Here is a 26,742-nt window from a genome sequence, read left to right as displayed (position 1 = left end):
GCCCCAGAAGCATGTGGCAGAAACAAGGTCTGTGGCGTTCAAGTTGGCTGCTGGGTGAGGACCAGGAATCCACCTCAGCCCCGCCCTGTACAGTTCATGGGAGCCGTCGCACTGCCCACTCAGTCATGGGTACAGTGGACCACAAAGTCACAGGACCTAGTTGCGTGCCACCCCAGCGTGCCAGGGTCTCCCATCTGCACAATAAATTTGAAATGTACCTGCAGCCCTGCTGCGCCCCTAAGACTGGACACCTCAGGATGTGGGCCAGCAGGCAAGGCACTACCAATGGCGGCCCCGCCGGATCTGTCTGCTCCAGCAGGCTCGGGGGGCTCCAAGAGTCATGGCCCAAATCCAGGCATGTCAGCAACAGGTGGGGGCCCGAACTGCGAACCAGAGGCCTTTCTGCTGATCCACACCCACAGTCCCCAGGCACGCAGGGAGGTGGTGGTCAGGTGTGCAAGGCCTCAGGGCAGTCCTCTTCAATCCCTGCAGCTGTGTCAGCAACATGTGGGGGGCCGGGACTCCAACTTGAAGGACCCAATGCTGATCCACACACCAGTCTCCTCAGGCAAGCGGGGGGAGGCACTCACCAAGCATTCCAAGCATGGTAGCGGTGCACGGGTCCCAGACGCTGCAATCAGAGCCTCGGTCCTCCAGTGCAGTCTCCCCCTTCGTGGGTGCTGCAGTGTCTTCACTGGGGGTGGGATGCACGGCAGGTGTGGCAGGGTGTCAGGCACTGCTCCAGGTCCACGGCCCTTTAAAAATCCAACCGCAGGACGTACTCCTGGATGGGCCCCAGCCACCAGCTCTTACAAACAGAGCTGCATCCCTGTGGCCCTCCAGCAGGCCTAGGGAGCCCCTTGTCCGGCCGCACTGATTCTTCTTTCTTCAGCCGGGGGGATCAGATCGCAGGTCCTCCTGGGCTGGTGCAGTGGACAGCGTGAAAATGGTTCAGAGAGGGTGCCTGCCTGACAGGATGCCGCTGGTCCAACCACCACTTTCTGGGCCTCAGCTCTCAGGAGCAGCCGCATGTTAGACAAGGCCGTGGGTACCACGGCCAATTGTCTCTTCCCCGTTTCAGCGGTCACCTTCACAGGAGGGCCCGCTGCAGTGCAAGGGGAAGTCTCCGGAGAGGTGAAATCAATTAATGAAGTCTAGCATTGAAGTCTGACATTGAAGTAGATAGTGATGGATGACAGAGGGATCAGTATTTTTAACAACGAATTGCTGTAACTTATTCTTAACATTGATTTGGGATGAACAAGTATCAGATGAGGTTAGTTTAGTTCAATGTAGTGCCCTATAAAGATTAATCCAGTGACTTAGAGATACAGGTTTGTTGGACCTGGCCCTTTTTGCAGGGTCATACCCAAACCTTTTGCCTCCTTCTTCCTATTTTTTTTTAACCAGTTTTTGTTGGAAATATGACTCTGTGCACTTTACCGCTGCTAACCAATGCTAAAGTGCATATGCTGTCTGTAATTGTATTGGTGATTGGTTTATCCATGATCGCATATTTGATTTACTAGTAAGTCCCTAGTAAAGTGCACTAGAGGTGCCCAGGGCCTGTAAATCAAATGCTACTAGTGGACCTACAGCACTGATTGTGCCACCCACTTGAGTATCCCTGTAAACATGTCTTAGACCTGCCACTGCAGTGTCTGTGTTTGCAGTCTTTGTAGGAGGCTGACCTGGCTTATAGTGGGTACCTGATGGTACTTACACCTTGTGCCAGGTCCAGTTATCCCTTATTAGTAGATTAGTAGTGTGCTAGAAGCTTAGGCTGATAGAGGTAGCTATAGCAGAGCAGCTTAGGCTGAACTAGGAGACATGCAAAGCTCCTACTATACCACTTATATCATATAGCACTATACCATAAGAATCACAATACTCAGAGTTACCAAAAATAAAGGTACTTTATTTTAGTGACAATGTGTCAGAAATATCTCAGAGGATATACTCTCTTAGGAGGTAAGTAAAATACACAAAATATACACACGAACCAAAATCAGGTAAGTAAACAGTTAGAAAAGTAGTGCAAACACTGTAGAATACAATAGGATGTAATAGGCCTAGGGGCAACACAAACCATATACTGAGAAAGTGGAATGCGAACCACTTAGGGACCCCAGGCCTAGTGTAGTGTGTAGAGGGTCACTCGGAGTGTAAGAAAACACTAAGGGTATCCAAGATACCCCACCCCAAGACCCTGAAAAGTAGGAGTAAAGTGACGCTACTTCCCCAAAAACACACTAGAGTCGTGATAGGAGATTCTGTAAAGACAACAACTGACTGCAAAGCACTCAAGACGGATTCCTGGACCTGAGGACCTGTAAAGGAAGGGGACCAAGTCCAAGAGTCACGAAAGTGTCCAGGGGGGGCAGGAGCCCACTAAACCCCGGATGAAGGTGCAAAATGGCTGCTTCCGGGTGGAAGAAGCATGAAGATTCTGCAACAACGGAAGATGCCAGGAACTTCTCTTTTGCACAGAAGATGTCCCACGGTGTGCTGGAGGATGCATAGTTATTTCTACCCAGAAAGACCGCAAATAAGCCTTGCTAGCTTCAAAGGTCGCGGTTGAAGAAAATGGGTGCTGCCCGGGCCCAGGAAGGACCAGGAGGTCGCCCCTTGGAGGAGGAGACAGAGGGGGTGCCCAGCAACACAGAGATCCCACTCAGAAGCAGGCAGTACCCGCAGAAGCACTTGAACATGGGTTCAAGAGAACTGAGCATGGCGGTCATCTCAACACTACAAAGGAGGGTCCCACAAAGCCGGTGGTCAACTCAGCGAGTTGAGCAATGAAGGACGGAGTGCTGGGGACCTGGGCTATGCTGTCCACAAAGGATTCCTTGCAAAAGTGCACAGAAGCCCTAGCAGCTGCAGTTCACGCAGTACACAGTATACTGTCTGGCGTGGGGAGGCAAGGACTTACCTCCACCAAATTCGGACAGATGGACCACTGGACTGTCAGGGTCACTTGGATGCAGCTCCTGTGTTCCAGGAACCACGCTCGTCAAGATGAGAGGGGACCCAGAAGACCGGTGATGCAGAAGTTTGGTGCCTGCATTGGCAGGGGGAAAATTCCGTCACCCCACAGGAGATTTCTTCTTGGCTTCCAGTGCAGGGTGAAGGCAGACAGCCCCCAGAGCATGCACCACCAGGAAACAGTTGAGAAAGCCTGCAGGATTAGGCGCTACAATGTTGCTGGTAGTCTTCTTGCTACTTTGTTGCGGTTTTGCAGGCGTCCTGGAGCAGTCAGCGGTCGATCATTGGCAGAGGTCGAAGAGGGAGATGCAGAGGAGCTCTGGTGAGCTCTTGCATTCGTTATCTGACAAGAAGCCTACAGAGGAGGATTGGCCACCTGGTCAGGTAAGCACCTATCAGGAGGGGCCTCTGCCGTCACCTGCTGGCAGTGGCCACTCAGAGGCCTCCATTGTGCCCTCACACCTCTGCCTTCAAGATGGCAGAGGTCTGGGACACACTGAAGGAGCTCTGGGCACCACCCCTGGGGTGGCGATGGACAGGGGGGTGGTCACTCCCCTTTCCTTTGTCCAGTTTCGTGCCAGAGCAGGGGCTGAGGGATCCCTGAACCGGTGTAGACTGGCATATGCAAGGAGGGTACCATTTGTGCCCTTCAAAGCATTTCCAGAGGCTGGGGGAGGCTACTCCTCCCCAGCCCTTAACACCTATTTCCAAAGGGAGAGGATGTAACCCCCTCTCTCAGATGAAATGCTTTGTTCTGCCTTCCTGGGACTGGGCTGCCTGTGGGTTGGCAGCAGCAATAGCTGCAGTAAAAACCTCAGAGAGCTGGTTTGGCAGTAACCGGGGTCCATGCTGGAGCCCCGGGGATGTATGGGATTGGCACCCCAATACCAGATTTCGCATGGTGGGACAATTCCATGATCTTAGACATGTTACATGGCCATATTCAGAGTTACCATTGTGAAGCTACATATAGGAATTGACCTATAGGTATTGCACGAGTGTAATGGTGTCCCCGCACTCACAAAGTCCGGGGAAATTGACCTGAACTATGTGGGGGCACCTTGGCTAGTGGCAGGGTGTCCTCACACTTAGTAACTTTGCACCTAACCTTCACTAAGTGAGGGTTAGACATATAGGTGACTTATAAGTTACTTAAGTGCAGTGTAAAATGGCTGGGAAATAACGTGGACGTTATTTCACTCAGGCTGCAGTTCAGTCCTGTGTAAGAATCGTCTGATCTCCCTATGGGTGGCAAAAGAAATGCTGCAGGCCATAGGGATCTCCTGGAACCCCAATACCCTGGGTATCTAGGTACCATATACTAGGGAATTATATGGGTGTTCCAGTGTGCCAATCAGAATTAGTACTAATAGTCACTAGCCTTCAGTGACAATTTTAAAGACAGAGAGAGCATAAGCACTAAGGTTCTGGTTAGCAGAGCCTCAGTGATAGTTAGGCACCACACAGGGAACACATTCAGGCCACAAACTATGATCACTGGGGTCCTGGCTAGCAGGATTCCAGTGAGACAGGCAAAAACAAACTGACACACAAGTAAAAATGGGGGTAACATGCCAGGCAAGATGGTACTTTCCTACAGTCTTGCACTGCCAATTCGACCTGGCAAGTGTACCCGCTTGCCAGACCCAAACCTTCCCTTTTACTACATATGTGACCCCTAAGGTAGGCCCTATGTAGCCCCATTGGCTGGTAACAGTGTATTTAAAAGGTAGGACATGTACCAGCATGTTTCGCATATCCTTTTAGTAAAATACTGCCAAATTCAGTTTTCACTATTGCAAGTCCTATCTCCCCCGTAAGTTAACATGGGGACTGCTTTTAAGTGTAGTTTCCTATGGGGAGCAGATAGAGACAAGGAGTTTCGGGTCTCTGAACTCACAATTTAAAAATACATCTTTTGGTAATGTTGCTTTTTAGATTGTCAGTTTGAAAATGCCCCTTTTGGAAAGTAGGTATGTTCTTGCTTAACCATTCTGTGCCTCTGCCTGCTTGTGGAATCCACATCTGGGTTAGACTGACAGTTGGGCTGTTTGTGAATTCACTCTAGACAGTGACACAAAGGGAGTTGGGGAGTGTCCTGCATATCCTGATGAGTCTCCTGGGCTAGAGTGGGGAGGAAAGAACTGATACCTGCACCTGAAAGGATTCTGCCTGTCTTCACACAATGCAACCTCCGACCCCCTGGTGTGTGTCTGGGGCCAGGCCTGGGCAAGCAGAATCTTGTCAACAACAGAGACTTTCCTTTGAAGTTTGCCTAGTTCAAAGACAGAAATAGGTATAAGTAGTGGACCCAAAACTCCAGACTTTTAAAACACTTCTGGATCAAGAGGAACCTCTGCAAAGGAGAAGAATTGGAGGAGTAGTCCCCCTTTGCTGTGTGTGCTTTGCTGGGTTTGCCTGCAGTTGCTGCTTCTGACTTAGAGAGAACAAAGACTGGACTTTGCTGTGTATCCTGCTTGTGAAGTTTCTCCAGTGGCTTGGGCTGAGCTTGCCTCCTGTTCAGAAGTTTCAGGGACATCGAAGACTTCACCTACCAGCTTCTGGGTTCACTTACTGTGGACCCTAATCGCCAGACAGTACCTTTTTCCAGTTTCTGGCCCCCTTTGGAGTGAAAGCTGATTAAAAACCAAGAAAAACCAAGTGCACTGATGCCGGATGACATAAGGACTGATGCCACTGCCTGACCCTGCGACGGTGACTGCAATCACAGCAGTGGTCTCCGTTGGAGTTCAACAACCCAGCCTGACATCACAATCTTAATGCTGCCGTAGCCCTGCTGACATCCCGTGACTCAGTGAGTCCCGAGTATCGTGTCACCAAAGTCGTGACACCCAACTCCACCGCAGCACCTGCAACCCCGTGGTGTGACTGTGACACCGTGAGGTCACCCCACCGCGTATTGACCCGCCGGACATCAACCCTGCTGGATATCAAACCCGCTGGAGCATAAGGAACTGATGTTTCACATCAATGCTGCCTCATTTCCACTGCTCTGCAGCAAGGACCCGACACTTCACACACACACTGGCTTGTTTCCTCATTCTCAAAAGGTACTGTACCTCTGGGTCTGTGTGATTCCGTGACCGATGCCATTGGGATCGGATTGTTGGGAACAACTCCGTCATGACACCATGATAACACCAAATTGAAGCATTTGTGTTTCTAAGTTTTATATTGAAGTTTAATATTTGAAAATTTACAACTGTGCTTGTGTATGTTGGATTTTCGTCGTTTTGGTCTTGTTTTAATCAGATAAATATTGACTATTTTCTAAACTGGTGGGGAGTACGTTTGTGTTTTTTTCACTGTGTTACTGTGTGTGATTGTACAAATACCTCACACATTGCCTCTGAGATAAGCCTGACTGCTTGTGCCAAGCTACCAAGGGGGTGAGCAGGGGTTATCCTAGGTGTGTATCTCCCTTACCCTGACTAGAGTGAAGGTCCCTGCTTGGACAGAGAATGAACTGTCTGCCATCCAGACACTCCATTTCTAATAAGGTTTGTCCCTTCTGAATGTTAGGGGTCAGGGGTATTGCAGTAGATTTGAAGCAGGGGCAGAGATTTGTGCACTGTACAGCATGACAGTGTGATATTGTGACTGTTGTGGATAGATGTTTGTTTCCATAATATATCCATTTTCTTGTTCACCTTACTCCAATATTAGGGATCAGTAACCGATTATAACTAATTTAATTTTATCATTTATAAGCAAGAACATTTACACTGTCTTTAAATCATTTTATTCAGGTAGCAGTGACAAAAGTGATGTAATGAACTAATGTAAGTACAAGAAATGAAAATTCCCTGTTCCCACCATAACATAACCCAGTCACTAGAAATCAGTTGGTAATAAGGTTATTCTCCATTATTCTCCATCTCACATATCTCTACATTACCAAACTCTATCAAAAAATACATAAAAAAAGAGAAGGAAAGAATGCAAATGGAAAAAATGAAAAGGCAACAAAGAAAAAAATAAAAGAATGTAAGGACTGTGTAGAAAAGTCATGACACAAGAATCCGTAAAGCAAGTTTATTCATTACACTGACATGCCTAGAGTGCAGCAACCATCACTTTTCCCCCCAACTGTCAAAATCACCTTAACATTCCACGGTGAGCGCTAGGTTCCATGACCTCACTGGCATAGTGGAAGTGAACAAGAGACACCGACAGTGAACTAACATAAATGCTTCTAAGGTGAAGTTGACTGTACATCCTAGTCACTTTTAGTGCCTTCGCTACCCCTAGCTTTCCAAGAATCTTCCATCACAATGGAAGCCACGCGAGTAGCATGTGGCATGTTCCACCACCCTTTGTTTTCTAAAAGAATGGCAGACCCTGATGTTTTGCTAACTCTATATGGTTCTCCAAATTTAGTTACATTTGTACTAGTTCTCAGAAACCTGATTCTCACATAATCCCCAATGTTTACCTTTGTTTGAGTCACAGCCTCTCTCATGTCATAATACTTCCTCCTTTTGACTTGCTTGTCAGCTACTACTTCATGTATTTTATTTTTTGCTTTGAACATCTACAATGCCATTATTTTAGGTATCACCACATTATGGGCCTGATTCTAACTTTGGAGGATGGTGTTAAACCGTCCCAAAAGTGGCGGATATACCACCTACCGTATTACGAGTCCATTATATCCTATGGAACTCGTAATACGGTAGGTGGTATATCCGCCACTTTTGGGACGGTTTAACACCGTCCTCCAGAGTTAGAATCAGGCCCTATGTCTACTGAACTTTGTTACATGCACTCCTCCACTTAACAACTCAAATGGTGTGACACCCATAACACTGTGGGATGTGATATGGTAAGCCCATAAACAATCCGGTAAAGCCTCCCTCACTTATTTTATTTCTCAAGGTTGACTGAGTAGGCTTCCTCCAGCTTGCTCCACCGGGCCATTTCCTTGGGGATGATACAAGGATGATTTACATTGGTAAATTCTTGAAGCTTGCAAATTGTTTTCATTTCAACTGACAAGAATCGAGACCCATTGTCACTCACAATACAGCAAGGTTTTGTGACCCTCAAGTTACCAAATACACGGTAAGCAATCCAGAGTGCACCACAAATGTAAAGTCTTCATTTGCTGTAAAAGTTAATATTTTGGGCCTGATTTATAAGGCTTTATAAAGAAATTTGTAAATCTAGTTATTTGTGGTATACACATTTGGAAATAGTAAAGGGCGAATTATTAATTTCCTAAGAATTTGGCTCTACTCTTCATTACTTTTAGATGTCGTAGCATAAGCAAATGGCTTGGTATTCATTTCTGATGTACACCTGGGCGTACAACTGCTTCTCCAGATCTAAATGTTCTGAGTTTCGCCGCTCGTAGAAAACGTACATGCACTTTTTACATCTACTTCAGAACCTACAGCTAGATTCTATTAATTGATGCTGGTGGTTATATGCTTGGGTACGAGCATTCATTTTTCGCAACCAGACTTTTCTTTATGAGCCAGAAGGAGAAAGGCTGAAAAGCGAGAGAGAGAGAAAGAAGAAACAATATAAGGAAACCGTGACAAATACAGTAAGCACTGATGAAAAACAACCATGAAGAGGGAAATAAAGTGACATAAGATGTAGGGTGATGGAAGGAAGGAGCATGAGGTGGAATCGAAACTAGACAGCTTTTCTATTCAGCAACACTAGCATTCGGCAGTGGCAGTGGGTAAACACTGCCTGTCTGCCTGGATCATGTTCAGATACTGGTGAGAAATACATTGAAATGTTTCTGAACATCAAGGTTACAACTGGGTGGGTGTTTGCCTCATTTGCAATGGATTTGCCGAGACATTCCCCATACAATCTTCAGGGAGGGTCATGATCCTGCAGTCAGTGATTCAATAAAAAGGCCCTGTATTTGATCTATATTCATCTATCCGCTTATGAAACATGCAAAGGAAAAGAATAATGTTCATGGACCTGCCTCAAGAAGTCAAAGATTTGACCAGATCCAATTTCAATAAAGGTCTTCCAAAAACCACCGTTAGATTGTTAGCAAGAACCAGGTCGAAAAACACTCAATTCTAAAGGACTCAATCCTACAGAAAAGTGCGATGAAGTGAGGAGTAAGGAGGAATTGGCAGTGATTTCTCTGGTAGAACTAAAAATATAAATAATTCCATAAATGGCCATATCGCTGTAATTGAATAAGTAATCACATGTTTTGCTTTTCAAGGGACAAAATGCTTCCTCCCACGTCTCTTTTCACACCTCTCAGAATGAAGATTATGCTCCACCTATGACTTCTCTAGATATTATTAGCATGGACTACAGGGAGCCTGGCGATAACACATCTCATGTGAGAGCTTTATGCAAAGACTTAATACTTAGCATGGACTACAGGGAGCCTGGCGATAACACATCTCATGTGAGAGCTTTATGCAAAGACTTAATACTTAGCATGGACTACAGGGAGCCTGGCGATAACACATCTCATGTGAGAGCTTTATGCAAAGACTTAATACTTGCTTTCAAGATGATGGTCTCAGAGACATCTGGAACAAGACAGTAGTGCTTTAGTACCACACTCCTCACGCATATACCACAATAATCACTGCTTCAAAGCAAATCAGTGATTCACAGCGCTAGCGGCATGTTCCCTTAACTTTGAAGAGGGGAGAGAGATTCCCTTACCGGTAGGTGGAGTGAGTGACTGCATCTACCAGCCAGGTGATATCTGGGGGGTCCATGGGACATCTTTCTCCTCTCCGGAGGGCTCCCTCTAGGAATGACACTGAACGTGTGGCACATTTTTATGGTATAATTTCATTGTGCCTCCTAAGGCCATGTTTGCTTCTGTGCTTGCAACCCTAATACGATGCAAGCACAGAAGCAAATTGATTCCCTCATTGCATGGGTCCACGTCCCCAAGCTCATGCGGGAACCCTCTAATGATAGCGGTGGCACTACAAGTGTATCAACGCTATCAGTATCACAGAGGGGGCCGCACAAGCATCTGCTTCCCCTTCTGTAATACCAAAGTACCCTGGGGCTGTACAAAGTGGACGCACACGCCCACTGTGCCCCCAGGGCACTTGTGTAATACTACGGTGATAGTAAAAAATGACTCGATTTAGAATTCACATTTGCAATTCTCACAATTGTAGAACGATTTACCCCACAATTTGCAGAATAAAGGTAATCTTACTGAGGAAAAAAATCCCTAGGGAGAAAATAAAAGATAAAAAAAGTTTTTGAAGGGGACTTGCACTAACGTGCATTTACTTATGCAGAACTGTACACTTTGGACATTTATATATGTAAAATACTTTTTCATAGGCATACATTTGAAATATCTATGGCTTGAAACAGGAAAGAGCTGTAGCTTCCAAGGAGGGCTCCTGAAAACATTTTGAATTTCAAAAAACGTACTTTAAACATTAGAGAAATCTACAGTTAATTACTGTTTTTTTGCGGATCAGCAGTATAGCTCAAAGAGTCATCGCATCTTGTCTATATTTGCATGAAGAGGTGTTAAGTAGGTTTTTGATAACATATCCAGTTTAAAGAGTGCTCTATGTGAATGAAGAGTTGGGAGAAATTATTTTAGCCTGTTGCTAATGTTGATTATAGGCACCTGACATACATCACAGTAGCTTCTGCCTTTACGGCTACGAACTGTTAAAAGTTTGTACTCTTGAAACCTTAAACTTTGGGTCAGATTTACAAATGTTTTGCGCTTGGTTTGCATTACTCTTATAAGGCAGACCAGACGCAGAATTATTTTCAGAATTTAGAAACCAATGCAAATTGAAATTTGCAATAGCTTGTGAGAAAAACATCCATGAGTAGTACATGGGCATTCCTGTGCAACTACTCATGGATTTTGAAGCAAACCTCTATCTTCTAGTAATAGTAGATAGAGTTTTGCACCAACAATTTACGCCACATGAAATCATGCGTTAAAAAGGAGAAATGCTTTTATTTCTCCTAAAATGATCCACTTTTGATGGGTGCTGCACTGTATAGCATAAATGCTAAGTAGGAAAAGTTTCAAAGTTAATCTAAGCATAAAACTTTGTACTGGAAGGATATCCCTTACAGTACAAAACCTACACTATGGTGCATACATGTAAGCATGGTGCTCAGCAACCTGACTGTAAGTTAGCACTTTTGGTTTTGCACTGCTTTGTACGACTGGTTTGTAAATCTGTCCTTCAGTTCTCATAGACAGCGTGGAACGTCAACTGAAGAACTACCCAATCCATCCAAACCAAGGTGAAAAAGATACATTTTTATTTCTGGATAGTGGAACAGAAAGAAGGTTATTATTTCCAAAAAGGCTACTATGTTGTAAAATACAGCTTAACATTTTCTTTTAAGTCATAGACCAATGGAGTCATCCTGAATCAAGCGATACAGGATGCCGACCAGAGACGGGGATTTTCCTGGAGCCACACCTCGGTCCAAAAACATGGTGGGATGACTTTGACCACATAGGTCAATGTCCCTCAAGTCCCATTTGAAGTTCAGCCAAAAACTAATTGCCACAGTTCTACTGGCCTCCGGTTACAGTGAAATCAGCAGTTCCCTTTAACTGAGGCTAGTATCCAGCTTGGGCAACAAAACTGCACTCAGATGACTCTCCTGGGTCCGTCAGACACGGGTGCAAATTTTTAATGTTGGGAACCAGTCTTCCGGTCCGCAATTCAGCTGCAATCAAGCTATTGTGGCTACATACTTACCAAGACAGATTTATTTAGCCTTTGTGCCGCTGTAGCTGAAGCAGGAAGTCAGTGAGACTCTAGGAGTCACTTCTTCTGTCTGGGGCTATGGGCTACCTTTCTTCAAGCAGAGCACCACAGTCACAGTCCTCTCTTTGCTAGCCCAACGATAAGGAGGGGAAGTCCAGTCTTTTGTGCAGTGTCTCTTTGCTAGGTCTAGGGAGCAGCAGGGCAGTCCTTTTTCAGTCTTCTCTCCAGTGCAGCTGTGATCTAAGATCTGGGTGCCTGGGGTGCCCCTCTATGCCCAGAACCTGCCCACTGGGGAGGCGGTGGCTACTAGTCAATTGGCTACCAGGTCCCCTCTCACCTTATGACAACTTTCCATCAAGTGTGGCATCTAATTGTCCCAGAATGCAATATTCTGCCCACTCCCAAGATGGCAAGGTCCCTCTCTCGATGTATGGAGCTTGGTAACCCATCCTAGAGGTGTGGCTACCTAAGGGCTATACACCCATGGGAAATTTGCTTTGGTGAGTGTTTCCCCCTCTCTGTCTCCAATGCTCAACAGGTTAACCATAACAAAAGAGCAGCCCCTCTTAGGTGTGTGCACCATTTGTCCTGCAAAGTTATTATCTGTTTCAGTGGCAGGCCTTTTGTGATTGTGAGAGTCATTTACACCTATCCTCGGGGGGGGCAGATGGCTATCTTGTGGCTAGCAACCATAAACTGTCATTAGAAATCTTGGACAACAGAGTGGGAACTTTCTAAAGTTGCCATTCACTTAAAAGTTACATTAAATTAGACTTGGGAATCAAGTTGGGTTTAATTTAATATTTCTTTGGATACCCTGAAGTACCAACTTTAGTAGTCTCATTCAAAAGTTACCTCAGCCGAGTTGTCAGCGTGTAGCCCTGAACTGGCCAATGTGGCTACTAGATCTATCTATTGCAAAAACAACAATGTGCGGGTTTTACCTCTAGGATATGTAAAAAAAAAATCCCACTTTTTAATATTTAACACTCTGCTTTATCGCTCAATAGACCTTCCTTAAGGGTGACATATATATATTAAAAAGCAAGGTAGGTCTGAACTTTTTCATTAGTTTAAATGGCAAAGTCTATCATTTACAGTGTATTTTATTAAAATGTAATCTCTGTATCAGATCACACAAACACACACATATACTGAGATCTAGCAGCATACAGCAGGAAAAGAACAAGGCAAAGCAGCTGGAAGATGGGACCAACATTTTTCAGAGACCTGTGAATAGTGACATGACATGGATGCTAAATGTCACCTGTAGACTGCACCACGTCCTATGCTATCCACTTATGTGACAAGGAAAACATTAATATTAGTGTAGGCCTACCCTTCTCGCCTGACTGCTGAAGTGTAAAACCTACAGGGTGACCTGCTAACATAACAAATGTTTGACTAGTAAAACCCTTCTTTTGAAATATTAGTAAGCCACACCTAGGTTAGACATGTCACCCACAAGGTGAGGTGCATAGAACAGTGGCAAGGCCCTAAAAGGTATTTTCACTGTGACAGATCTAGCTGTGTTCCATAAAAAAATCTGATAGAATACAAATTCTAACAAGAAAGGTAGAAAAAATAGTAACTATTTTGAATAGTTAATAAAATCCAATTTAATGGTGAAGCTGGATTTTTAATAAATAGTAAGGAAAACTAATTTTTACTAATGTTTCCTGAAGTGTCTGAAGTTTCTGGAGGTTAATTTGCATACACTCTTCAGCTTCTCCCAGTCTGTGCTCAGTCCAAGTAGAGGTGTGAAATTCCTCCCAAGAGTACACAATAGGCTCACCTGCATGGACAGAAATGAGTCCTCTGAGGTCAATAGAATATAGAGGGTGGGGACAGTGCCCTTTTGTTGCCACTGCGGTGTCAAATCCTGCTTGACAGTTCCGTTCAAAGCAAATGTAAAAGTCTTGTGCTCTTCAAAAAAGCAAATGGGGTCCTAGAACAATTCTTGTGTATCGCCTATCTGGTTGCAGAAGGGCTCTGCTTTTATCCTATCAGACTTCTGTCTCTGGGTTTATTGTGGGTACTGTGCATGCTTTAATCTGGATTTTAGTGTTAAATGTGGGAGGACACTGGGGATTGCCATGATACACTACATCTTGGGTCTGATTGCAGTAAAGAAAACAGGAACAACTGCAGAAGTAGGGAGGTAAGGGTCTGGGAACCTTTACTCCATTGGTCAGACAGGGACTAGGAATGTTTTCCACCCACAGTCTGGTGAACCCCACAAAACTGGACCCTTTCTCAGGATTCCTCTGAACACTGTTGGACCTGCTAAAGGGTACCAGATGGACTGAGCCTGCTGCACCTGGCAGCAGTGACCTGTGAGGACCTTAGGATGTTGGACCCCCTTCCGGTTGCAATCTAAGGATGTAAATATCTCCAAGGATCATTAGGCAGATCCCATGGGTGGTTCTAGGAACATACAAAGTCTGTATAGGGTTTTGCTGTGAAGAATCTCGGCTGACCAGTGGCAACTAGACCTGGACTTGTCTTTGATGTCTAGAAGAGTGACAATCAGTGCTGTCAAATGCTACAGCCAGTCCAGAGAGAACAAGGGCATTGACCCTATCATCATCAGCAACACAGTGCATCAGCAGGACCGACTCTGTAACATGATTGACGTAAAGACTGCTTGAAAATAGTTAAGAAGAGAATATGAGTCTCAAAGGTGTTGGAGCAATTTAGCTCCAATATTTTCAATATTTCAATCGGTTTCCAGTATGAAAAGTTAGAAATAGGTACAAAATTTGTGAACCTTTTCATGCTCGCTTATGGTTTAATGGTTTAATCAGAAGTGATGAGTTAATTAGGTGGGCTTATTAGCGGTTACAAATTTAGACAACTTCACCTGGAAGCTCTTTAAGACATTTTATTAATGGTATATATATATATATATACATATATATATATATATATATATAAAATAGGGTCTGTGCCTACCTGTATAAACATACATAAATATGTAAGTGTACATATATATATATATATAAATGTATATGCGTCTGTATGTGTGTGTGTGTATATATATATATATATATATATATATATATTCCCTATTGCCAGTAGTTGCCAGTAGGTAGTTATAGTTAGCACCTAGTTTACATTGAAAAGGCGTTTTTGACGAGCCTATATCTTTTGCACCTTTTGACGAATCTTCACAAAAAAGAAAGTGTGGCTGGGAATCGTGTTGTGCATGGGAAGTTTCGGGGTGATCTGTCAAGTGGGGACAGAGAAAAAGGGGGGGGGGCAAAAAAGTATATTTCCCATTTTAATTTCCATAGGGAGTTTGAACACAACTACAGCCTGAACTGCTGGACGGAATAACACCATATTTGGCACAAAGGTAGCTCTTGGTCCAGAAACAAGCCTTTTTGTTATTTGGTGTAAATCTGTTCAGTAGTTTCTGTAATATTAAAAGAAAACCAAATTTGTATGTCTGGAGGTGGGAAGACTTTGCGAATATTCCTGATCTTGTGCAGAGGTCTGATTAGCTGCCAACACTTCAACCAGGACGTGTTGGCAGCCATATTGAGAGCCAGCTTCAGCCGAGTCTCAAAAAAACATGAATAAAATTAAAAGAGGGCAGGGTACTGACCCTACCCCTCAAGCTTTGGTGCAGGAGTCACCTAGGAACCCCACCAAGGCTTAAAAGTATTTTTTTAAATCATGTTGCAAATGACAGCAAATTCACAATGCACCACCTCCCCGGGGAAAATCTTTATAAATGAATGCAGGTGTGTGTGTGCGGTCTTCTACCGCACTGGGCACTTAAAGGTATGTAAGCTGGTGGGCCCACTGGGGCCGCCTGCATCCCGGGGACTGCCACCTTTCCAGTGCAAATCATCCTAAGTTAATGCGGGGGCCCACAGCCTCTGGGACTGCCACCTCCCGGGGAAAAATATGTTCTATTAATGTGGGAAGACCCTGCAGCACCTCTGCAGCCGTGAGGATTGCCACCTCCCTGGGGCACTAAAAAAATATATAAGTGGGTTGGCCTGCTGAGCCTGCCCGTGCCCGGGGGTCCACCACCTCCCCGGCGCAATGAGTTTGATACCTGGGGGGCCCCCATGCCCCAGGGATCACCACCTCCACGGGGTTAAGTACTATGATGGAGAGGGGCCATGCAGCCACGCTTTTGGAACTATTTATTGCCCTAGTGACCAAAACGCCCAGGCTGACTCCTGCTACCTTCTGATGTGCCCGGCCTCAGAGGGTAGCTGTTTGCCAAGCAAACATAACTGCTTTCTGCAAACGGGAGCTGTCAGACAGCTCCTGCTGTGCAGAAAGTGGAGTTTTTATCTGTTTCCCTGCATGAAAATATGCCTGCATGGAAACAGATGAAAACAATGCTCCTGCAAGCTGCTATATAAAGCCGAAGGTTGTGCGTGGGTGGGTGGTTATAAGGGCTTGACTGCAGGTCAGTCCCTGCGACCAACCCCCAAAGTGCACGGCTGAAGATGGTGTGTGGTGCAGGGTTGGGTGGTTATAGGGGCTTGACTGCAGGGCCTGGCCGCAGGCCTGACCCTGCCCTGCGTCCAACCCCTGCTGTGCATGACCAAAGGTAGTGTGTGGCATGGCATTGGTTGGTTATAGCGGGTTGGCTGCAGACCAGGTCCTGTGGCCAACCCCCACCGTGCATGGCCACAGGGTATGCGTGGCGTGGGTTGGGTGGTTATAAGGGACTGGCTGCAAGGACTGGCCAAAGGCTGAGCATTGTGAGGGGTTGGGTAATTATACGGGGTTGGCTGCAGGGCCTGGCCTATTTCAGTTGTGTAGACATTTTGCACAAAATGGTGTCTCTTATTGGATAAATAGGCATGACAAGACTCATTCTGGCACAATGCTTATTTCACTGAAATTAAATCTCAACGCGAAGCACTTATAGAAATAAACAAAGCAGGTGCTCAAGTTGAAGCTTCTCTTCTGTAAAGTACTAATTATCCAAATTTCTTGCCCAAGGTGAAGTCAAAGCAAGTGTTTTTTCTCTGTATTTCAACCTTGAAAAGTTATCTGTAAACCTTGACGGAGGTGTTTGCATCCTAGCTTTTTTTTCAGCACAATACCTCATGTAGTGTATGTAACAGGTGGGTTCTTTCTCGAAATAGCTGCTGTGACCCAACCCCTGCCATGCACGGGCAAAGGTTGTGCATGATGCAGGGATGGGTGGTTATAGGGGGTTGGCTGCAAGGCCTGCATGGTGCGGGTTGGGTGGTTATAAGGGGTTGCCCACAGTTAGTTAATTTCAAATGTTTAAGGTATATACTGAAAGGTGATCTCTCTATTTTTACTTGTCAAAAAAAAAATATTTTCAATTTGTCAGAACATTTCTCATTCTGAGCGCAGGGTTGGGTGGTTATAGGAGGTTGGGCACAGGGCCTGCAGCCAATGCCTATAGTCAACGGCCAAAGGCTGTGCATGCCATTGGTTGGATTAACATATAGTAATTAAAATTACTCTACATTAAAAAAAACATAGAATTGCACTGAACAAAACTAAGGTTACAGGGACATTATGGTTAGGAAATAAAATGAAATTTGCTTTGAAATGCACTTAAAAAACAAAGGTCACAGTGCTGTTATATATCTTAAATATTATCTTTTACTATTCCATCCTATCTCTGTCAATCCTGGTTGTCCTTCTTCATTGCTGTGTTTAATATATGCATGCTTAGAATGGTTGAAATGTTTATACTCATTCCATTATTCCATTAAATATGGACAATCGAGGTCTATGCATTTAGCTCCTGAGTGGCTGGTATAACCACAATCTGACTGTACACTTTGAATAAACTGAACTTATACTTTCATCATACAAGGCTTTGAGTATCATTTATAAAAATTCTGGTGAAGAGACTTTGAGTATCATTTATAAAAATGCTGCCGATTATTTGAGCTAGTTAAAGGGTAACATGATTTGCAGCCATACGAAGTGCTCAATAAATGCTGTGGCAAAACAGACAGGAATTCAGCCAACACTCGTCTGATTACTGGAATACTTCCTTCACCACAAGACAACACAACACTATGAGTGGAATAAAAAAAAAACGTGAGTGTAAAACTGCAGCAGTGACATTTAAGTATAGAGAACATTATGAGTTGAGTGCGTGAGTACACAGTACACTGTAATTGGGCTGAGGGCCTGTCAACACTAACGCGAATCAGAACGGGGTGAACCTATTACTCTAACACTCTATAACTCAGGTAGTACTTTGCTGCATGTTGTAGCAGCAAACTTATAGTGGTGAAAACTGGGCATTTACCAAACAACTAAACTTTGCAGCAAATGTGGTACTAATCCACTCAACAATCATTGCGGAGAAAACAGAAAGTGGCGTGACACCATTACAGGATTAAAGGAAAGTACGCTATCAACTATATTAATATTGCCTAGCAATATGAGTAAAGGAGTACACGTGTCATGACATCCTGCAAAGTTTAAAGGAGAGGAGAGCCTCAAACTATAAAAGAAAATTTGTATTATACACAGGTAATTTTTATGAAAAACATTTGTGATTAATATAATAGTTGTTTTTAAAAAAATATATTTTTATTGAGCAGATGATATGCAATATACAAACACAGAATACAAATAATTTTTTTAAAATCCTGGAACCATAATCAAACTTTTAACATACTTCATCAGCGCAACATATTTTGCCAATTAAAAATACATCATGCAGCAAAGTTTAGGACCTAGGGCCAGATGTATGACCAAAGCCCTCTGCCAATCGCAAATAGCGATTTTTAAGAAATTGCTATTTCTGAGTCGCAATATGCTGTGTAACATTCGGAATTAGTGATTTCTTAAAAATCGCTATTTGTGGTTTGCAAGGCCCTAATACCGAATCGCAAAAAATTTGTGATTCGGTAATTGAAAATCGCAAATTGCGAGAACGCACACCTGGCAGAGCCTGATGACATCACAAGCAGGAAGCGAGTCATCCCAGGCAGTTTGCAGGTGCCACACCCAAAGGAGCAGTGAGAGAGACACAGCCCAGCCACAGGGAGCAAGTCTGTGAACAAGGCAGGACTGCACATCCCATTGGACAACTCTGCACATGGAAAGGAGAAGGGAGAGAGGAAAAGAAAACTCAAGTTCAGTGAGCAGGAACTGGAGGTGCTCACTGAGGAGGTGGTGAGGAGCCATGACGGGCTGTTTGGGAAGAGCTCACTCCAGGTCCCTGAGAGGGAGAAGTGCTAACTCTGGGCGGACATTCAAACAAAAATCTGCGCTGTGGGTGTTGTGCAGCGCTCAGTGGAGGAGATCAAAAAGAGGTGGTAGGACCTGCGTTCCCGTGCCAAGGAGAGGGTGGCAAGAAGACTACAGGAGGCAAGGAGCACAGGAGGTGGACCATCCACCGAGACACCCACCACCCCAATGGAAGACCTGGTTGAGTTGACACTCCTCCCAGAAGCTGTCAGTGGGGTCACTGACATAGACACATCCGGCACACCAAGCACCAGTAAATGTAAGTGCAATATTGAAATGTAACCCCGTATGTGTATGTACAAATGCCCCTTAGGAATTAGCAAGCAGTGCAAAGCATTGTGAGAAGTAGTCCATTCCACATTTTAGAAGCGGCACAACAATGCCTTATGGGAGTGGTAAATTCCACTAGTGGGGTGTATTGACGAGGAAAACAGGCGCTCAGGATTCAAGTCAGCCCTTACATATTACTATATGGGACACCTTCATAAGGGAAACACCCAACCCTTACAGGTTTAAATAAACCCCACAATTCAAGAAAAACAATATGAGGCACCCCACATTTTAACAATTCTAAATAAGATACATGATATGTAAACTGAAAAAAACAATTCATTCAGCATTAAACAGAAATGCAAAAACCGTCCGGTACAGTCCAATAATTTATTGAATCAAGTCTTCAGATTAAGCAGCCATCAGTCCATAACATGCATTTCCAGCCAACACGTGTTTCGTCTCGGGAAACTTTGCATCCCACACGACTTCTTCAGGGCTTAGTTATCTATCCAAAACCAACGTAATTGGGTATCCTTTTCCATCCAAATATGTCCCTTGTAACGCTGCGAAATATACCAATCAAACTGTCCGATTCTTCGAATCCCGTCTACTTATTGCACAGCGTTATACATGACTCCAAAACAGTCTGTCTCCCAACTTCATCCCGTAGTAGCAGATTCGTCTCCGAGTTAGGCGCCTCAGAGTTAGGACGCCAATGCGCGAGTACGCTCTGGATACCCAATTACGTTGGTTTTGGATAGATAACTAAGCCCTGAAGAAGTCATGTGGGATGCAAAGTTTCCCGAGACGAAACACGTATTGGCTGGAAATGCATGTTATGGACTGATGGTTGCTTAATCTGAATACTTGATTCAATAAATTATTGGACTGTACCGGACGGTTTTTGCATTTCTGTTTAATGCTGAATGAATTATTTTTTTCAGTTTACATATCATATATCTTATTTAGAATTGTTAAAATGTGGGGTGCCTCATATTGTTTTTCTTATGGGAGTGGTAGTCCACAACCCAGAGCTGAAAGTAGCACATAGAATGTAATTAAGCAGAGCGACACCCAGAATAACACAACACCCACTACATAGTGATATGATGTAACTGTACATTTATTACCATTGTGTAACCTTAGGTGATACATACATAAATGACATGCTGCACATTGTCGTTGCAGATGACCCAGTCCCAGCAGCATACAGCATGTGCCGTTGTGGGGGATGCTGAAACCCAACCTCCATCAGACTCCAACACCAGTGAGTCACTGAATATTGCGTTTATCAGACGCAGGGCAAGGGCTGTACCGCTCCCCGAAGTGAGCCAGGACTCAGACGACATGCGGGATGACGGCCACACTCCTTCCCCAGATGGCAGATCCACTGTAATGCAGGAGTCCCAGCCCCAGCGCAACTCAACACCCCGCAGGAGGCCTCAGCATGCAGGCGCACAGCACATGGAAGCGGGAGAGGGCCCATCAGTCTTCAGTGGCCTGGAATCCGCTATGCTGAAACTGCAGCGCCTGCAAAACAGGAAGAGAACAGCAATGCATAGGCAGATGCAGGCACACAATGCGAACATGGGGGGGCTGCATCGGCAGTTTGAGTGCTTTAATTCCAACATTACAAAGCTGCATGAGGGACAGATCACAGCTTCCGAGAACACCAGGGAGCTGACAATTGCAGTGAGGGAACTCTGCACAGAGCTAAGGCACGACAGAGTCAGCCACCGCAGGCAGGAGAGGCGATTTATGGGCATGTTTGGTGGATTCTGTCGATCGGTCAATCGCCTTGCAACATCTATGGCCCTCATATCGCGCCGTGCTGTGGCCGCATAGGTGGAGGCAGCGCACAGCAGTAGGGATGTAGCACAGGGACTGGTGCAGATAACTAATGTGCTGGATACAATGCTGGGTAACCGCTCTGCTACACCCAGTGAACTTGAACTAGGGGGGACTGAGGACTCATCTAGCCTCAGCAGCGTAGCAGTGCCCACCACTGATGCTAGGCGTCGCAGTGCCAGGCACAGCACTGCCACTGAGGCAGATACCAGAGGTGCCGGTGAGGCCACTGGCACTCGAGTGGCTTGTGTGGCCGTAGAAAGTGACTGTAATGACCACAGGGGACTGTCTGCTTCTTTTGTTATACAGTAAACTATGAATAAATAGTGAGACACTGTTAACTGCTTATTTTACGACACATGTTTTTTTATTTTTTGCTAGTGACACTTATGTTACCTGACGTTAAGGTAATAAAGGTTCTAACTACCAGTACACATGTCAGTGAAGTTGTGTTGTTATTACTTACATCTGAAATGGTTGTGCGTGATGTCTGCACGCCTTTGCCTGCCCTCTGCTGCACTGGTCCTGTCTGCTGGCCATGGGGGGGTATGGGAATCATCATCCGCATCAGAGTCTGAATCAGATATTTCCACAGGTATGCCCCTGGTGGTAGCTATATTGTGCAGGATTGCACATGTTGCCACTATTCTACAGGTCGTGTCCGGGCTGTACTGTAGTGCCCCTTCACTTTTGTGGATGCACCGGAAGCGACTCTTCAGCAGGCCAAAGGTGCGTGCCACCACATTGCGGGTTGCCCTGTGTGCTGAATTGTATCTCCGTTCTGCTGGTGTTGTAGGATTGAGGTAGGGCGTCATCATGTAGGTGTGCACTGCGTAGGCACTGTCTCCTGGAAGGAACAGAGGGTATAATGAGTAAGTGAGCCATTTGACGTCACAGCGCCATCAATGCACCAGTGTACAGAGGGACAATACCTAGTAGATATCCTTCACCAAACTCCCCAGCTAGCTGTCTTGTGTGAATCCCGCTGTGACGAAAGATGTATGAATCATTTGTGCTCCCTGGGTACCTGGCCACGAGATCAGTTATGATGTAGGAGGCATTGCATATCACCTGTATATTCATTGAATGTTGGTATTTACGGTTGTGGTATACATACTCTGTGGCCGATGGTGGACAGATTGCAACATGTGTCCCATCTATGGCACCTAGGACGTGGGGGAACTGTGCTATCTGGTAGAAATCAATTTTTGTCTGCTGTATTTCCTGTGGGGCGTGGGGGAATTTTATATAGTGGTGTATCCTACTCAGCATGGCATTGATAAATGCATTGAAAAATCTAGAGAGGGCACTCTGTGATATTCCTCCAGCTGCTGCTATGACCCCTTGATAGCTCCCTGAGGCAAGTAGGTGCAGAGAGCATAATACCTGCACATGGATGGGTATGCTATTAGTCCTATGTGTTGAGCGCTGCAGTATGGGTTGTAGCTCAGCTATCAGGTCAAATATCATGGCTGAGTTCAACCTGTACTTATCATATATTTCCTCCTCAGTCTGGTCAAAAAGGGTAATGCACACTCTGAAAATGCGCACCTGTCTCCTCCTCCTTCTCCTCAAACCTGCCAAGATCCTCATTCTCCTCGCCATGATGTAGAGTGCAGCCATTGTGGAAAAGAGTCTGAGGCATTCTGGGCCTCTTTATATAGGTTGCACCTGGTTACCACATGGTTTCACCTAGTGGTAATTTGCATGTGCAAAAGGCCATTCTGCGAAAATTAGCAATTTGCAAATTTTTGATGCATCGAATTGCAACATGGTTTTGCGTGTCGCATTTTGCGTCTTGCAATTTCAGACTTGAAATACAGAATCGCTAATTGCGATTCGGTATTTCATGTTGCAAATTGCGAGACGCAAAATGCGACACGCAAAATCATGTCGCTTCGCAAAAAATTTCAATTTTTGAGATTCCTTATTTTTGGCCTGTGAATGCCTTTCATGCATCGCAGACCATGTTTTTGCATTTGCAAACTGCCAAATTTTGCGATTCGTACCGTTTACAAATGCAAAAAGGTTTGATACATCTGGCCCCAAATTCCTAAAAGCTAGTAACATCAGACACAGATAATGCACTAATGCGCTGCATCATATAATCCCACAATTTAATAAAAGTGAACATGTGCTAAAGTGAATGAGTGGTTACGTAAATATGTACGAATGCTAGATAAAGCAATACTAAAGTGCTGGTGTGCTGGAAAAAAAGTGTAAAGTTAGTACCACCTTGAAAGCAAAGACAGACAAGGCTCGGAGGGCAAGATCCCATAAAGGACCCGATAGTATCTGTCACCGTGCTGCTAAAGTGAACCTGTGCAGAAATTCCAACAAAATAAAAAAATAAAAACACTGCGTCGCCCAGGGTCATACCATTCCCCTACCATTCCGGTAGCCTATCCCAGATAGCCAGCTGCATCCCCACAATTTACAAAAAGTAAAAATAGTGCCATGATGACTGAAATCTCTTTCACCCTTTTAGCATAAGTCGCCTCAAACCTTTTTGCCAGTTTTCAAATGATGGAACCCATTATGTACGCCAGAATTGAAGAATAAGCTAACAGGCCACAGAAAGTGCAACTGACATAAATATCTGTGCTGACTTGCTCTCTTGATAGCCCTGTGTTTGTTGAGCAATAGAAGCAACAATGGTCCCCACTCTATACCTACTCCCAGAGCCTGGCTCAAGGCCAAAGAAAGATAACGCCAAGAGGGTGCCAGTTTTGGGCAGGAATAAAAAAAATATGAAGCCATACACGAGCGCCCTCCTACTTACACTGAAAGCACCGATCTTCTAAAGAGGGAAACATTATGTGGAGGGGCGCAGGGGTATGGTATGTCATCTACAGAGATAAGAATGACATTCTCTTGAATTTTGCCACCCTTAACGCTTTATGGCTGTAGGAAAATGCCACTGTTGGCATGGTCAACCCCCACTTTTTGCCTAGTGTTGATGCCAGCTTTAATTGGGAGTATGCTGTGACCCTGCTAATCAGGCCCCAGCACCAGTGTTCTTTCTCTAAAACTGTACCTTTGTTTCCACAATTGGCACAGCCCTGGCACACACTTAAGTCCCTTGTACAAGCTACCCCTGGCACCAAGGGCCCTGTGGCGAGGGAAAGTCTCTAAGGGCTGCAGCATGTATTATGCCACCCTCAGAGACCCTTCACTCAGTATATGCACACTGCCTTGCAGCTTGTGTGCGCTAGTGGGGAGAAAAGACAAAGTCGTCACAGCACTCCCCTCAGGGTGCCATGCCCACAACCCACTGCCTGTGGAATAGGTAAGTCACCCTCTAGCAGGCCTTACAGCCCTAAGGCAGGGTGCACTATACCACAGGTGATGGCTACACTGAATACTGGGAAGTTTGGTATCAAACTTCTCAGCACAATAAATCCACCCTGATGCCAGTGTGGGATTTACTGACAAATGCACACAAGAGTGCTTCTTAGAGATGCCCCCTGTATGTTAGCCCAACTACTAGTGTACGTTTATTGCAGCCTGCCACTTCCAGGCGAGTTTCTGACCACATGAGGTGAGTGCCTTTGTGCACTCTGTGGTCAGAAACAAAGCCGGTTTTGGGTGGAGGTGCTTCACACCTCCCCCTGCAGGAACTGTAATGACTGGCGGAGAGCCTCAAAGGCTTAAGCCTGGTGTTACAGTGCCCCAGGGCACTCCAGCCAGTGGAGATGCCCGCCCCCAGGACAAGCCCCTACTTTTGGCAGCAAGTCCAGAGGGATAATGAGAAAAACAAGTAGGAGCCAGGACCACTCCTAAGGTGTCCAGAGCTGAAGTGACCCCCTCCTTGAGAAATCCTCCATCTTGCTTCGGACGATTAGGACCAATGGGGACAGGGATGTGTCCCCCTCCCCAGAGGGGGTGGGCACAAGGAGGGTGTAGCCACCCTCAGGGACAGTATCCATTGGCTCTTGCCCCAGACCCTAACACACCCCTAAATTCATTATTTAGGGGTGACCCTGAACGCCAGCTCTTCAGATTTCCTGCCGACCTCAAGAAAGAAGAAGGACTGCTGAACTGAAAACCCCGCAGAGAAGAGAAGGAGACAACAACTGACTCGGCCCCAGCCCAACAGGCTGCAAGAGAAGAAGCAACGCGTTGGGCAGTACCAGCGACCCCTGAAAAGCCTCCAGGGGACTGCCTGCGACACCGAGGACCTAGAAACTCCTGTAGACCACGGACCTGTCCAAAAAGAAGACAAAGAAACCATCTTTAAAGGGACTCTCACCTCATTCCAGAAGCGTGAGTCCAACTACTACGCACCTGACACCGTCGGCCTGTGTCCAGAGAAACCAACTAGCCAGAGAGGATTCCTAGGCAATTCCGACTGCATGTCCACCCTGGGTTGACCTCTCTACACCCCCACGATGACGCCTGCAGAGGGAATCCTGAGGACCCCCTGACCGCGACTGCCCGGGATGAAGATATCCGTTGCGTGGAGAAGCACTGCACCCGCAGCCCCCAGGCCTGAGAGAAACAGACCACTGGTGCAACAATGACCAGCAGGCGGCCCTCACCCTTGCCCAGTTGGTGGCTTGCCCAAGAGGCCCCCCTGTGCCCTGCCTGCAGTGCCCAAGTGACTCCCGGGTTCCTCCATAGAGTTCTTTTGAGAACCTGATGTCATGTTTGCACACTGCACCCGGCCTCCCCCGTGCCGCTGAGGGTGTGGTTGTTGTGCCTACTTGGGGCCCATCCAGTACTCCTTCAAACCACCCCCCCGGTCTGCCCTCCGACGACAAGTACCCCCTGTCTCCTTAGGGGCCCACGTTATTTTGGCTACTATTTGACTTCTTCACCTAACCGACCCTGTGTTGCTGGTGCTTGGTGTTTGGAGTTATCTTGAATCCCCAACAGTGGGCTACCTATGGCCTGCAGATTGAACCCGTAAGTTTGTAACTTATCTCCAAAACTGTACTTTACTTACTTCCCCCAGGAACTGTTGAAAATTGCACAGTGTCCACTTTTAAAATAACTTTTTGCCATTTTAAGAAAAACTGTGTACATTGTTGATTCCATTCAAAGTTCTAAGTATTACTATGCAAAGTACCTTTCATTTAATGTACTTACCTACTAAATGAATCTTGTGAAATAAATTAACAAAATAATATTTTCTATATAAAAACCTATTGGTCTGGAGTTAAGTCATTGAGTGTGTGTTTTCACTTATTGCTTGTGTGTTTACAACAAATGGTTAACACTACCCTCTGATACGCCTAACTGCTTGACCACACTACCACATATAGAGCATTAGCATTATCTATTATTGCCTCTGTCAAACCTCTTGGGGAACCCCAGGACTCTGTGCACACTATGGCCCTCATTATGACATTGGCGGTAAGTCCTGCTTACCGCCATGCCGACTACTGCCAACATACCGCGACGGTATACCGCTACCCATATTTTGACCCACACATAGCAATCTGTCACCATACAGACACACACACAAATCTGCCAGCCCAAAGGTCAGTGATAAACTGGCGGTAGCAAGACCCACACTGTTACACCAATAGAACTATGCCCACAGCATTATGACCCACAAATCACTGCGGCGGACATTCAAGCGCGGTAAATCATTGACGGTACATACCGCCGCGCTCAAAATACACACACACATACAAAACAACACCACATTGGTCAATTAAAACTA

General features: G+C 45.5%; 1 protein-coding gene across 1 annotated transcript in view; it reads right to left on the bottom strand.

The window, feature by feature from the left end:
* Positions 1–26,742, bottom strand: part of CA10 (carbonic anhydrase 10) — a 683,032-nt gene that overhangs the window by 492,903 nt on the left and 163,387 nt on the right. The window lies entirely within an intron of this gene.

The sequence above is a fragment of the Pleurodeles waltl genome, chromosome 7 (genome assembly GCF_031143425.1).
Source record: "Pleurodeles waltl isolate 20211129_DDA chromosome 7, aPleWal1.hap1.20221129, whole genome shotgun sequence".
NCBI lineage: Eukaryota > Metazoa > Chordata > Amphibia > Caudata > Salamandridae > Pleurodeles > Pleurodeles waltl.
Note: the sequence above shows the minus strand (reverse complement) of the source record. Positions and strands in the feature narration are given on the sequence as shown.